At 44.8% G+C, this 14,552-nt stretch overlaps 1 long non-coding RNA gene across 2 annotated transcripts in view; it reads right to left on the bottom strand.

Moving 5' to 3' along the window:
• The window catches only part of LOC138224493 (uncharacterized), a 142,102-nt gene extending 133,604 nt beyond the window's left edge, over nt 1-8,498 (bottom strand). The window contains exons 1-2 of one of the 2 annotated variants that reach the window (XR_011182988.1): nt 7,855-8,498; nt 5,928-6,031 (exon numbers count right to left, since the gene is read on the bottom strand). This is a non-coding gene — a long non-coding RNA (uncharacterized lncRNA). The remainder of the gene's footprint in view (nt 1-5,927; nt 6,032-7,854) is intronic. The other variant, XR_011182987.1, reaches the window with a different exon arrangement.
• Nucleotides 8,499-14,552: the final 6,054 nt, after the last annotated feature.

Below are 14,552 nucleotides of genomic sequence, written 5' to 3'. Positions count from 1 at the left end.
AACTGTTTTACGTTTTAAACCAGACAAAATGATACGTTGAGCTTAACTTCAGTGTAATTTAAAATCCTAGAGTGCTCACGGCACAAATCAAGGGCCTTTCAGGGGCAATTTCAGCAGAAGGTTACAAAATAAGAAATACTGAGCAAGGACAATGAGCTTGACACTAAATACACTTAAAATATTGTAGTGCAACTACTTTCAGTGTGTCTTAGGAATCTGGAAGTCATTTGTGCATCTCACGGGGCAACTTTTTGAACGTGCCGTTTTCGAAATGTTCCGAAGGGCTCAAGCTAGGGTTAGGGTTGGGGTTTTAACAACACCCAGACAATTTGTGATACATTTGCTGTGCTCCAGGATGCATGTGAAATGCAGGAAAAGTGTTCTGTGCCCGTTTCCTCGCAAACGAAATTTGGCCCAATTTTGCTTTTTTTCATAAGCCGCGCGCCTGTCGAAAAGTTGTCAAAAATCTCAATTTTCAAAAACACACTTTCAACATGCTAAACCATCTCTTTTTGAACTGTTTTAACGTTTTAAACCAGACAAAATGATACGTTGAGCTTAACTTCAGTGTAATTTACAATCCTAGAGTACTCACGGCACAAATCAAGGGCCTTTCAGGGGCAATTTCAGCAGAAGGTTACAAAATAAGAAATACTGAGCAAGGACAATGAGCTTGACACTAAATACACTTAAAATATTGTAGTGCAACTACTTTCAGTGTGTCTTAGGAATCTGGAAGTCATTTGCGCATCTCACGGGGCAACTTTTTGAACGTGCCGTTTTCGAAATGTTCCGAAGGGCTCAAGCTAGGGTTAGGGTTTTAACAACACCCAGACAATTTGTGATACATTTGCTGTGCTCCAGGATGCATGTGAAATGCAGGAAGAGTGTTCTGTGCCTGTTTCCTCGCAAACTAAATTTGGCCCAATTTTGCTTTTTTTCATAAGCCGCGCGCCTGTCGAAAAGTGGTCAAAAATCTCAATTTTCAAAACACACTTTCAACATGCTAAACCATCTCTTTTTGATCTGTTTTACGTTTTAAACCAGACAAAATGATACGTTGAGCTTAACTTCAGTGTAATTTACAATCCTAGAGTGCTCACGGCACAAATCAAGGGCCTTTCAGGGGCAATTTCAGCAGAAGGTTACAAAATAAGAAATACTGAGCAAGGACAATGACCTTGACACTAAATACACTTAAAATATTGTAGTGCAACTACTTTCAGTGTGTCTTAAGAATCTGGAAGTCATTTGCGCATCTCACGGGGCAACTTTTTGAACGTGCCGTTTTCGAAATGTTCCGAAGGGCTCAAGCTAGGGTTAGGGTTTTAACAACACCCAGACAATTTGTGATACATTTGCTGCGCTCCAGGATGCATGTGAAATGCAGGAAGAGTGTTCTCTACCCGTTTCCTCGCAAACTAAATTTGGCCCAATTTTGCTTTTTTTCATAAGCCGCGCGCCTGTCGAAAAGTGGTCAAAAATCTCAATTTTCAAAACACACTTTCAACATGCTAAACCATCTCTTTTTGAACTGTTTTACGTTTTAAACCAGACAAAATGATACGTTGAGCTTAACTTCAGTGTAATTTACAATCCTAGAGTGCTCACGGCACAAATCAAGGGCCTTTCAGGGGCAATTTCAGCAGAAGGTTACAAAATAAGAAATACTGAGCAAGGACAATGAGCTTGACACTAAATACACTTAAAATATTGTAGTGCAACTACTTTCAGTGTGTCTTAGGAATCTGGAAGTCATTTGCGCATCTCACGGGGCAACTTTTTGAACGTGCCGTTTTCAAAATGTTCCGAAGGGCTCAAGCTAGGGTTAGGGTTGGGGTTTTAACAACACCTAGACAATTTGTGATACATTTGCTGTGCTCCAGGATGCATGTGAAATGCAGGAAAAGTGTTCTGTGCCCGTTTCCACGCAAACGAAATTTGGCCCAATTTTGCTTTTTTTCATAAGCCGCGCGCCTGTCGAAAAGTGGTCAAAAATCTCAATTTTCAAAACACACTTTCAACATGCTAAACCATCTCTTTTTGAACTGTTTTACGTTTTAAACCAGACAAAATGATACGTTGAGCTTAACTTCAGTGTAATTTACAATCCTAGAGTGCTCACGGCACAAATCAAGGGCCTTTCAGGGGCAATTTCAGCAGAAGGTTACAAAATAAGAAATACTGAGCAAGGACAATGAGCTTGACACTAAATACACTTAAAATATTGTAGTGCAACTACTTTCAGTGTGTCTTAGGAATCTGGAAGTCATTTGCGCATCTCACGGGGCAACTTTTTGAACGTGCCGTTTTCGAAATGTTCCGAAGGGCTCAAGCTAGGGTTAGGGTTGAGGTTTTAACAACACCCAGACAATTTGTGATACATTTGCTGTGCTCCAGGATGCATGTGAAATGCAGGAAAAGTGTTCTGTGCCCGTTTCCTCGCAAACGAAATTTGGCCCAATTTTGCTTTTTTTCATAAGCCGCGAGCCTGTCGAAAAGTGGTCAAAAATCTCAATTTTCAAAACACACTTTCAACATGCTAAACCATCTCTTTTTGAACTGTTTTACGTTTTAAACCAGACAAAATGATACGTTGAGCTTAACTTCAGTGTAATTTACAATCCTAGAGTACTCACGGCACAAATCAAAGGCCTTTCAGAGGCCATTTCAGCAGAAGGTTACAAAATAAGAAATACTGAGCAAGGACAATGAGCTTGACACTAAATACACTTAAAATATTGTAGTGCAACTACTTTCAGTGTGTCTTAGGAATCTGGAAGTCATTTGCGCATCTCACGGGGCAACTTTTTGAACGTGCCGTTTTCGAAATGTTCCGAAGGGCTCAAGCTAGGGTTAGGGTTTTAACAACACCCAGACAATTTGTGATACATTTGCTGTGCTCCAGGATGCATGTGAAATGCAGGAAGAGTGTTCTGTGCCCGTTTAAACGTGCAACTACTTTCAGTGTGTCTTAGGAATCTGGAAGTCATTTGCGCATCTCACGGGGCAACTTTTTGAACGTGCCGTTTTCGAAATGTTCCGAAGGGCTCAAGCTAGGGTTAGGGTTTTAACAACACCCAGACAATTTGTGATACATTTGCTGTGCTCCAGGATGCATGTGAAATGCAGGAAGAGTGTTCTGTGCCCGTTTCCTCGCAAACTAAATTTGGCCCAATTTTGCTTTTTTTCATAAGCCGCGCGCCTGTCGAAAAGTGGTCAAAAATCTCAATTTTCAAAACACACTTTCAACATGCTAAACCATCTCTTTTTGAACTGTTTTACGTTTTAAACCAGACAAAATGATACGTTGAGCTTAACTTCAGTGTAATTTACAATCCTAGAGTGCTCACGGCACAAATCAAGGGCCTTTCAGGGGCAATTTCACCAGAAGGTTACAAAATAAGAAATACTGAGCAAGGACAATGAGCTTGACACTAAATACACTCAAAATATTGTAGTGCAACTACTTTCAGTGTGTCTTAGGAATCTGGAAGTCATTTGTGCATCTCACGGGGCAACTTTTTGAACGTGCCGTTTTCGAAATGTTCCGAAGGGCTCAAGCTAGGGTTAGGGTTTTAACAACACCCAGACAATTTGTGATACATTTGCTGTGCTCCAGGATGCATGTGAAATGCAGGAAGAGTGTTCTGTGCCCGTTTCCTCGCAAACTAAATTTGGCCCAATTTTGCTTTTTTTCATAAGCCGCGCGCCTGTCAAAAAGTGGTCAAAAATCTAAATTTTCAAAACACACTTTCAACATGCTAAACCATCTCTTTTTGAACTGTTTTACGTTTTAAACCAGACAAAATGATACGTTGAGCTTAACTTCAGTGTAATTTACAATCCTAGAGTGCTCACAGCACAAATCAAGGGCCTTTCAGGGGCAATTTCAGCAGAAGGTTACAAAATAAGAAATACTGAGCAAGGACAATGAGCTTGACACTAAATACACTTAAAATATTATAGTGCCGCTACTTTCAGTGTTTCTTAGGAATCTGGAAGTCATTTGTGCATCTCACGGGGCAACTTTTTGAACGTGCCGTTTTCGAAATGTTCCGAAGGGCTCAAGCTAGGGTTAGGGTTTTAACAACACCTAGACAATTTGTGATACATTTGCTGTGCTCCAGGATGCATGTGAAATGCAGGAAAAGTGTTCTGTGCCCGTTTCCTCGCCAACGAAATGTGGCCCAATTTTGCTTTTTTTCATAAGCCGCGCGCCTGTCGAAAAGTGGTCAAAAATCTAAATTTTCAAAACACACTTTCAACATGCTAAACCATCTCTTTTTGAACTGTTTTACGTTTTAAACCAGACAAAATGATACGTTGAGCTAAACTTCAGTGTAATTGACGACGGTTACAAAATACATACACAAACATAACTCTCAGACTACAAGAGCCCTCCTTACTGAGCACAATGTCCTGAATAAGAGTCAGACTGGCTTCCTACCACACCGCCACACATTCCATCACATTTACACCTGGGCTCTGACAGCCCATCTCGGCCCAGAGCAGCAGAGCCTGGCACTGTTGGAGCAGGACTGTCACACCTGGGCACTGCCAGCCCATCTGGACCCAGAACAGCAGAGCCTGGCACTGTTGGAGCAGGACTGTCACACCTGGGCACTGCCAGCCCATCTGGACCAAGAACAGCAGAGCCTGACACTGTTGGAGCAGTACTGTCAGACCTGGGCACTGCCAGCCCACCTGAACCCAGAACAGCAGAGCCTGGCACTGCTGGGGCAGGACTGTCACACCTGGGCACTGCTGGAGCAGGACTGTCAGACCTGGGCACTGCCAGCCCATCTGGACCCAGAACAGCAGAGGCTGGCACTTTTGGAGCAGGACTGTCAGACCTGTAGATAATGACGTGACCGGAGACTCCAGGGTCTTGGTTTTCCAGAAGAGATCTAGATCTCAGGAAAACAGTAACAACTACACACTGAACAACAACAATTTGGAACACAACCAACTACACATACCTCTGACTGACAATCAGTTCATCTGAGAGTTTTCCTTGCAGTGAAGTCACTTTAGGAGAAGGCACACAGGGCTTTCCATGCCAGTAAAAGGAGGCTCTACAACATCAATCCCCCAATAAAATTGGCTCTGAATATTAAAAGTGCAATCAAACCCTTTGCCCTATGCAGCAGGGAAGTGTAGGATCCCTTCACTGAGCAAGATTACACTAAATGGGACCAACAGCCTGTAGATACTCCACGCACAGAGTTCTGTAAAAACATCCTCCCAACTGGAATGCTACAGAATCCTAAACAGACAATACACGCAACACACACTAACTCTGTTAACCATAACATTATGCGATGGTACCATTCATTTGTAACAAATCGTACACAGTATGTCAGGCTCAACAAAACTCTTTTCGCGTCACGATCTATGAGCACAGGTGCCCCTCATAGATCATAGATCATAGCCTCAGGGCTGTGTGAGCTCTCCAGTGCTGTTCACACTTTATACAAATGATTGTACAAGCAGTAGTCAAAGCATCTTCATTTTCACATTCTCAGACAATACAGCTGTCCTGAACAGCATCGCCAGTTAATGCATAGTCAGAAATCCAAAGGGTTGTGCAATGCCTCTTCCAGACAGCTTTGAATCTCAAGAAAACACAACGCATCTGAAAATGACTTTTCTACAAATGCATCTGCAGGAAGGGGCGACTCGTCCATCCATCGTCCAGTAGTCCCACTCAACAGCACATCAGGGAAACACGTGTAAAATCAGCGCCTTCGGGTTGCTTTACAAATATATTATGTAATACGATGCGTATATTCAAGGTCATGTTAACTTGCACTGTTTGTCTGTGTTGTGAGTTCTGGTGTGAATGAAACATGGCTGCTGTGATGCAGATAACGTTCAGAGAAACTCCAGCTCTCGGTGGTTAAGAATATTAAACCTTTACTGACCACAGTGGTGTTGAAAGCGAAGCTCCACTCGTGTCTGTCGGGAGCTCCTCAGAGCCTCAGCTGCAGAGACCGGCCTGGAGACGCCCATCCTTCTGACTTGAAACCTGACAGGTGATGAACAGGAAAGGTTTTTACTCGTGTGTCGGCACACCTGGAGTGACGGACTGGTTGGCGTTGCAGCCCTGCATGCAGACTCCACACAGACAGCACCCCAGGAAACTGAACCCATGAGAACAGGGGCAGAGCATGCAGACTCCACACAGACAGCACCCCAGGACACCAGACCCATGAGAACAGGGGCAGAGCATGCAGACTCCACACAGACAGCACCTCAGGAAACCAGACCCATGAGAACAGGGGCAGAGCATGCAGACTCCACACAGACAGCACCCCAGGACACCAGACCTATGAGAACAGGGGCAGAGCATGCAGACTCCACACAGACAGCACCCCAGGACACCAGACCCATGAGAACAGGGGCAGAGCATGCAGACTCCACACAGACAGCACCCCAGGAAACCAGACCCATGACAACTGGGCAGAGGATGCAGACTCCACACAGAGAGCACCCCAGGACACCAGACCCATGAGAACAGGGGCAGAGCATGCAGACCCACACAGACAGCACCCCAGGAACAGGACCCATGAGAACAGGGGCAGAGCATGCAGACTCCACACAGACAGCACCCCAGGAACAGGACCCATGAGAACAGGGGCAGAGCATGCAGACTCCACACAGACAGCACCCCAGGAAACTGAACCCATGAGAACAGGGGCAGAGCATGCAGACTCCACACAGACAGCACCCCAGGAACAGGACCCATGAGAACAGGGGCAGAGCATGCAGACCCACACAGACAGCACCCCAGGAACAGGACCCATGAGAACAGGGGCAGAGCATGCAGACTCCACACAGACAGCACCCCAGGAACAGGACCCATGAGAACAGGGGCAGAGCATGCAGACCCACACAGACAGCACCCCAGGAACAGGACCCATGAGAACAGGGGCAGAGCATGCAGACTCCACACAGACAGCACCCCAGGACACCAGACCCATGAGAACAGGGGGCAGAGCATGTAGACTCCACACAGACAGCACCCCAGGAAACCAGACCCCTGAGAACAGGGGCAGAGCATGCAGACTCCACACAGACAGCACCCCAGGAAACCAGACCCATGAGAACAGGGGCAGAGCATGCAGACTTCACACAGACAACACCCCAGGAAACCAGACCCCTGAGAACAGGGGCAGAGCATGCAGACTCCACCCCAGGAAACCAGACCCATGAGAACAGGGGGCAGAGCATGCAGGCTCCACACAGACAGCACCCCAGGAAACTGAACCCATGAGAACAGGGGCAGAGCATGCAGACTCCACACAGACAGCACCCCAGGAAACCAGACCCATGAGAACACAGGCAGAGCATGCAAACTCCACACACACAGCACCCCAGGAAACCAGACCCATGAGAACAGGGGCAGAGCATGCAGACTCCACACAGACAGCACCCCAGGACACCAGACCCATGATTACAGGGGCAGAGCATGCAGACTCCACACAGACAACACCCCAGGAAACTGAACCCATGAGAACAGGGGCAGAGCATGCAGACTCCACACAGACAGTATCCCAGGAAACTGAACCCATGAGAACAGGGGCAGAGCATGCAGACTCCACAAAGACAGCACCCCAGGACACCAGAACCATGATTACAGGGGCAGAGCATGCAGACTCCACAAAGACAGCACCCCAGGAAACCAGACCCATGACAACGGGGCACAGCATGCAGACTCCACACAGACAGCACCCCAGGAAACCAGACCCATGAGAACAGGGGCAGAGCATGCAGACTCCACACAGACAGCACCCCAGGAACTAAATCCAGGCTCCCAGCGCTGCCACCCACTGCGCTGCCGTCTCTCACCTCCACTTGCAGATCATGACGCGACCGGAGACCGGAGACTCCTCACTCCTGCAGTAACACACCCCAGCAGGAGGAGGCGCCGACGGACTCGCTCATGGCGCAGTGAGCCCAGCGGTGTGAGGCTGGTGTCCAGCGCTGATGTGTCCCTGATAGTCCTGTCCCACAGCCTGCGAGTCACCGTTTCTTCCACAAAATACTCCAGCCAGCGCTTTTTAAGTTTCTGTTTTTCTCGGAGATTAGATTTAAAAAGCCGCCTGTTGACCTGCTGGAGGTCAGACCCGCTCCGGCAACAACTACTGCAGCTCCGTTGCCCCGGCAACCACGTTTTATTTAACAAAGTAAAATAAACACAGGAGACAAACAAGACAAGAGAGCTCAGAAACCCACAGACACGACGGCAGTGGGTTTTGTTTCTGTGTCGAGTTGATAAACCAGGCAGGACGAGCGCTGCAAACACACTAGAGTACACATAACACAATCAGGGGTACACAAGACTCCTGCTCTTTACACAAACAGGTTCAAAAGGTCAATAAAGAGCAGGTCGGCACAACTGTCATGATGTCTCATTTACAAAGAGTCTAAAGATTTGCTCGTCTCTTCCCAGAGCAGCTTCACTCCGGAGAGCAAGAAACAGCTCCTGCCGAGTCCGTCTTGTAAGACAGACATAGAAATCCGCGACACGGTAAATACACTGACATTGTATAATTAATTCTGATGCTCAATCAAATCTGCGGAACACGTGTGGAGCGCAGTCCAGAGCACTATAGAGACTACATTTCCCACAAGCCCTGTGGCGACTTCCTTTTGACGTAATCGAGTCGCGTCTTTTTATTTTTAATTATAACAACAATACATGCCATAAAAACAAGAATACATATAACACAGAGTATAGTCAGGGGTACATACGATAATACATGTACATGTTATGGAAAAAGATTAAACAAGTAATCTTGTTTAATAGTAAACAAAAGCAGATGAGGTCCGTCCATGTTTCAAATTGTTTGTACAGACGCATTTACATCCGTTTTAAAGTGTTTAAACATGGGTCTCCTCTCACAGCATTTCGTTAATTATTATATCGTGGAAGTATCATATTTTTTTAAATACAAACGATATTTTCATATTACTTTCAATAGGTTTAAAATGTAGTATTATTTAACTTCTTTAAAAGTAATGTCAATATTAGTTTCCTTCTTTACGTTATCTTTCAGAGTTGCTGTCACAAACGTCACAGTTATCATCTGCATTGATTTTCAATCTCTGCACAACGAGGATCTGTACGGAGGCGCTATTGGACTCGCCGCCATAGACTCGTGTATCTCTGTCGCCGCCCAGTGGACATTTCTCGAAAGTGCAGTTCTTTTTAACTTTTTATTGTAGCAATAAAAATAGATACAATACAAACAATAGTATATTTATGGCACATCAATAATTCCATCAGGGGTACATAGTATAATATATTTACACTTCTGAAAAAAAGATTAAACCACGTAAATAAAGATAAGGGCTGATATAGTCTGTAAATACACTTTTACATCTATTTAAAATGTTCTAACGAAGCTGCCCGAGGAAAGAACTTACTGTTTTGATTACATGAATCAGAGATTGTGACTCTGCCTTTAGCTTCCCATTCCTTCCAAACAATTTCAATTTCACACCTCTGGTTGTGCCAGAGGGTCCCCAGCACTGCTGTCACCTCTTCTGTACTCCTCCTATGCTAACAGCTGTGTATCTACTGCTGACTCCGTGAAAGGAATCAAGACTCCAGATGATCCCACCCAAATAAAAAAAAAATTCTGGAGTGGAAGGAGGTCTCTGCTTTAGTCGGCTGGTGCCGTGAAAACAACCTCTAACTCTATATAACTCCAACTGCCTGTGTCTCAGGAAGCCCTGGTCCGTTTGTAATGGAAAACCATTGAGAGCACTAGAATGACTGATTTCCATCTTCACTCTAGGTCACTGTGCTGAACAGCACATTACTGTATTCTGCATATGATATGTCTGTTATTTACACCTTTTCTTTCTCACTTTGTCTCTCTGTCCGTTTGGATCAGGTATTTGGAGAGCACCACCACACCAGCCAAACTACCCAAACAGTTGCTTAGGCACTCAAGTGGACTTGATCAAATTAAACTTTCCAACCTAAACAGGGAAATGACAGTTTAAATGGATTCTACTGCCTTATTAATCATATTTCTCTTCTAAATTCTTTTAAAATAAAAACAAATATTTCTGACATGATACACACAAATAGCTATTTTTATACTTTCTGGTTATATTTCAATCTTATAAATGAAGCATTTCTTTCCTGCGGTTTGAGGTTGTTAAAGAGAAAGACCCCATACTATCACAACCCCCTTTACAGGCTGGTGAAAGAGGTGAAATGAGGTAGCGGAGGTGTAATTGAGTCGGACAGCAAACTCTCACCTGCTGCTTGCCAGGACAGGAATCTTACAAAGGTCCCCTCCTCCCAGGAGGGTCACAGTAACAAATACTAAACACGAATGATTACAGTTCAGGGCCCCAGCACTGCCACCCACTAAAATAAACATGACACACAAGAGAACCCATAAGACAGTCGTAGAAATCCATGACACGACAAACACGCTGAAATGGTACAATAGAATTAATTCTGATGTTCAATCAAATCACCGAAACACGTGGGCAGTGCGGGCCAGAGAACTACAGAAACTACATTACCCATACGCCCCGTGGGCGACTTCCTTCTGACGTCATCGACTCGCGCCTTTTGAACGTCATTTTAATTTTTGGTTTATTGTATTTATTTTGTATTTTGTTTCCATATACAATACATTCATTCATTACTCTTGTTTGCAATGCAATGTATTCTTTGCTGTTGAAAATGCTTAAATATTTTTAAAATTAAAATAACTTATTAATACGAACATTACTAACGGTATTTTAATTAAAAAAAACTTTCGGTGAAATTTTGCTGAATGACCACCAAGCGGCGCCATTGGCACATCATTGTAAGAATAATCATTTCTAAGAAATTTTCCAGTTTAATTCCACTGACCGGCCATCAGAGGGGCACTTTACTCGTCCTGCTGCTTCTCTTGAATGAATAATTGCTTAAATTATTGTCTGGTTAAATTGCCTGGTGCTAAGTATTTGTAATATAGGATTGCTCATGTCTGATCTGGAACCCGAGATGGAAGTTTAACATGTGTGATTCACTGAGGTGGAGGGGTGGGAAATGACTGAAAGAAGTCTTGCCATGCTGCATTATTAATAGTAGTAGCAGTATTGTCATATTAACACGAATCCTCAGACTCACTAACATCTCCAATAGAACGACAATCTCACACATCAAATATTAGAGGACCCTTCCTTTATACCTAAAAGCTTTCAGTTGTTGGACAATGAAAAGAGTGCTTGCAGGAATCTAATTACTGTTGTTATAAACTCATTACAAGCTAATTGTCTCATTTCTTTTTTTTTTCTTTCTTCTCTTTTCAGCAGCAAATAAACCCATTACTTGATCCCTTACATTTCAAAATGCTCTGAATCAAACCAACAAATCGGGCATAAATTTAAACCATGTTTTTGAGAAACTAGCCTTAAAATCAAAATGACTACATTCATATGAAACACACTCAGAAACAATATCAAATGGTTTGATACACAGTGCAGAAACAACTGAAGAGAACTACCAGAACTAAATCAACACCACACCACTCTGAACTGCGCCTCAGATACTGTGAGATGGTTAGACACTACATGCACACCCTAAAGAAGATAAGCACATACACAAACAGACAACTCTCAGACCACAAAAGGCCTGTAGCCAAGACACAGTCAACAACGCTTGATCCAACTGCAGCTCAGACCTGCAGCAAAGCCTGCTCAAACTCACCAACCTCGTCCTGACGGCCGGCTGTTTCTCTGAGGCCTGGAATCAAGGACTGATCACGCCCGTCTGTAAGAATGGAGACAGACTCGACCCCAACAGGTACCGGAGCTTCAGTGTGAACAGTAACCTGGGGAAGGAACTCTGTCGTAACTTGAATATCTGATAACCGGCCCTCCTTACTGAGCACAATGTCCCGCATTAGAGTCAGACTGGCTTCCTACCAAACCGCCACACATCCCATCACATTCACACCTGGGCACTGCCAGCCCATCTGGACCCAGAACAGCAGAGCCTGGCATTGCTGGAGCAGGACTGTCACACCTGGGCACTGCCAGTCAATCTGGACAAGACCAGAGTTATGGTTTTCCAGGAGAAAGCCAGACCTCAGGGAAACAGGTACAAATTCACACTGAACAACAACACATTGGAGCACACATCCAGCTACACATATCTCGGTCTCACCATCAGCTCTTCTGGGAGTTTTGACCTGGCACTAAAGGCACTGAGGGAGAAGGCACTCAGGGCTTTCTACGCAATAAGAAGGAGGCTCTTCAATGTCAACCCACCAACAAGAATTTCGCTCCAAATATCTGAAAGTGTAATCCAACCCATTGCCCTATACGGCAGTGAAGTGTGGGGTCCCCTCACAGACCAGGAGTACACTCTGTAGAAACTCTAATCAATCTGTAGAAACATCCGCCTTGCGCAGAGAAAAACAGCTAACAGCGAGTGCAGGGCTGAATTAGGCCAGTACCCACTATTGATAAACATACAGAACAGAGTAATCAGACACTTGTTACACCTGAGAAACAGAGGCCACAATTCATACCACCACTAGGCCCTGCTGATCCCAGAGTACAGCTGGTCTTGACACCAGTCAGTCTCAGGACAGCACAGCTACAGCAACACCAATCACAATCATCCAAATGCGGAGGGGACTGCAGTCCAGAGAAACCCAGCATTTGACAAGGACTGGAGGCCATTTGGCACCACAACTGTAGAACAGGATTCTTTCTGCACATCCAGTACTGGGGGCTGTGTCGGAGGCTCCTCACCAGAAGAGACTTGCATTCCTGTTGGCTCCTCTCGTTCTGTGATGATTTTAGACGTCGAATTGGGCAGGAGGCAGGCGCTCTTCGGGAGCTCTCGTCCCGTGCTATAACTCGGACCACGCGATGGCACAATTGCTTCCTACATACAAACAGAAACTTCAAACAACAAACCCCAACAAGAAATCTGTGCACACTTGGACTCCTGCTTCAGCTGAGGAGCTGTCACGCACACACCTCCTGTGTGGGTAGTGTTGGCCGTAGGACGTGTTGTTCACAGAGAGAAAAAATACACCATAGCAAGTCAGCACTCAAACAAACCAAAAGGCCAGTTTTATTGAAGTTGACGCAGCTGGCCACTCAAACACTCACTGCGTCTCTTCACCAGGTATCAGAAACAAAATAAAGGAACAATCTTTTTATCATATCCACTCGCACCTTATCCACTCGCTCTCATTTCCATACTCCTAACTCACCACTCCCAACAAACCCCAGTGCTCACAACACCCTTTAAATTGGATTTGGCCCGTACCACTATGGATACAATAGGTGTAAAACAGAAAATTCAAAAGACAAACAACACATAGCACAGCAGTCCGGACTACTTGGACACACAAATACATGAAACCTTTAACAATTCACAGGACAGACATTCAGCAGATCGTCTATACCTAGTTGCCATTTTTCGCAATAACATTAGGCTCTGATAACCTCCCCTCTCAGCATTCCAGCAATGTTATGTTCCTCTAGCTAAGCTTCAGGCATATAACCAGTCTCCTATCTGTTTGCAACCTTTTGACCTTTCTGAGGATCCCTCGGAACAAATAGACACCGGAGTCTCCTCTCATGCAGTGCTGTTAAGACTTAAGCTAGTGGCATCCTACACTATGCTTTGTTCCTTTAGGACCATTTCTCTAAAAATAGTTCTCTACCTTTTGTTTCCCCTCCTGTCCACAGCTGGAACAACTGTTTGCTAACAAAGACTGTTTATCTGTCTGGAAAGGTCTCCAAACTGTTACCAATTACAAAAGAAAATCCCCTCAGATACATCTTGATCACTCTCTACCAGATAACACATTTTACAGCAGGCCTGAAACACAAAGGATCTCCAACGACCTTGTCCATGGCAGTCTCGCAACTCGTCCAAATAATTCACATCCTGGGGATGAGCTATTGTCCCCCACTCAACTGGAGTGCCACACCCACTCACACTCAATCTCTCACAAAGACTTGACGCCGTTAACAAGTCTTGAGAATGCCCTGTGAAGCAAAGAACAGGATGTGTTAAGGCTATTCAAAAAGAAAAACTGTAAAAAGGCAGCAGGACCTGACTGTGTATCTCCAGCCACACTACAGCCCTGTGCTGGCCAACTCGCTCCAATCTTTACAGACGTTTTTAAGCAATCATTGTCCCAGTGCACAGTGCCAGACTGCTTCAAATCTTCTGTTATTGTTCCTGTTCCAAAAAAGGACACAAGAACCTGCCTTAATGCCTATAGACCCGTCGCACTAACGTCAGAACTGCTGCGTCTTCCCAACACGTTCGTGTCAGAGTGAGGTGACCCCTCAAACAAGAATTATTTCCTGCCTCATATATGACTACGGCACCTAGCAATGCAACAGGTTCTGTTGATCTCCCAGATCCACCAATGCCCACACAGACCAGCGACAAGCATGTGTATCGTATAAGTGACCTTTTTATTTTCTATCCACATTCACCATCAGCCAAAGACACAACGAAAACAGCAGCAACAAAAGGTCCTTCCAAGGGTCAT

Source organism: Lepisosteus oculatus, chromosome 22, assembly GCF_040954835.1.
Source record: "Lepisosteus oculatus isolate fLepOcu1 chromosome 22, fLepOcu1.hap2, whole genome shotgun sequence".
In the NCBI taxonomy this organism is placed as follows: Eukaryota; Metazoa; Chordata; class Actinopteri; order Semionotiformes; family Lepisosteidae; genus Lepisosteus; species Lepisosteus oculatus.
Note: the sequence above shows the minus strand (reverse complement) of the source record. Positions and strands in the feature narration are given on the sequence as shown.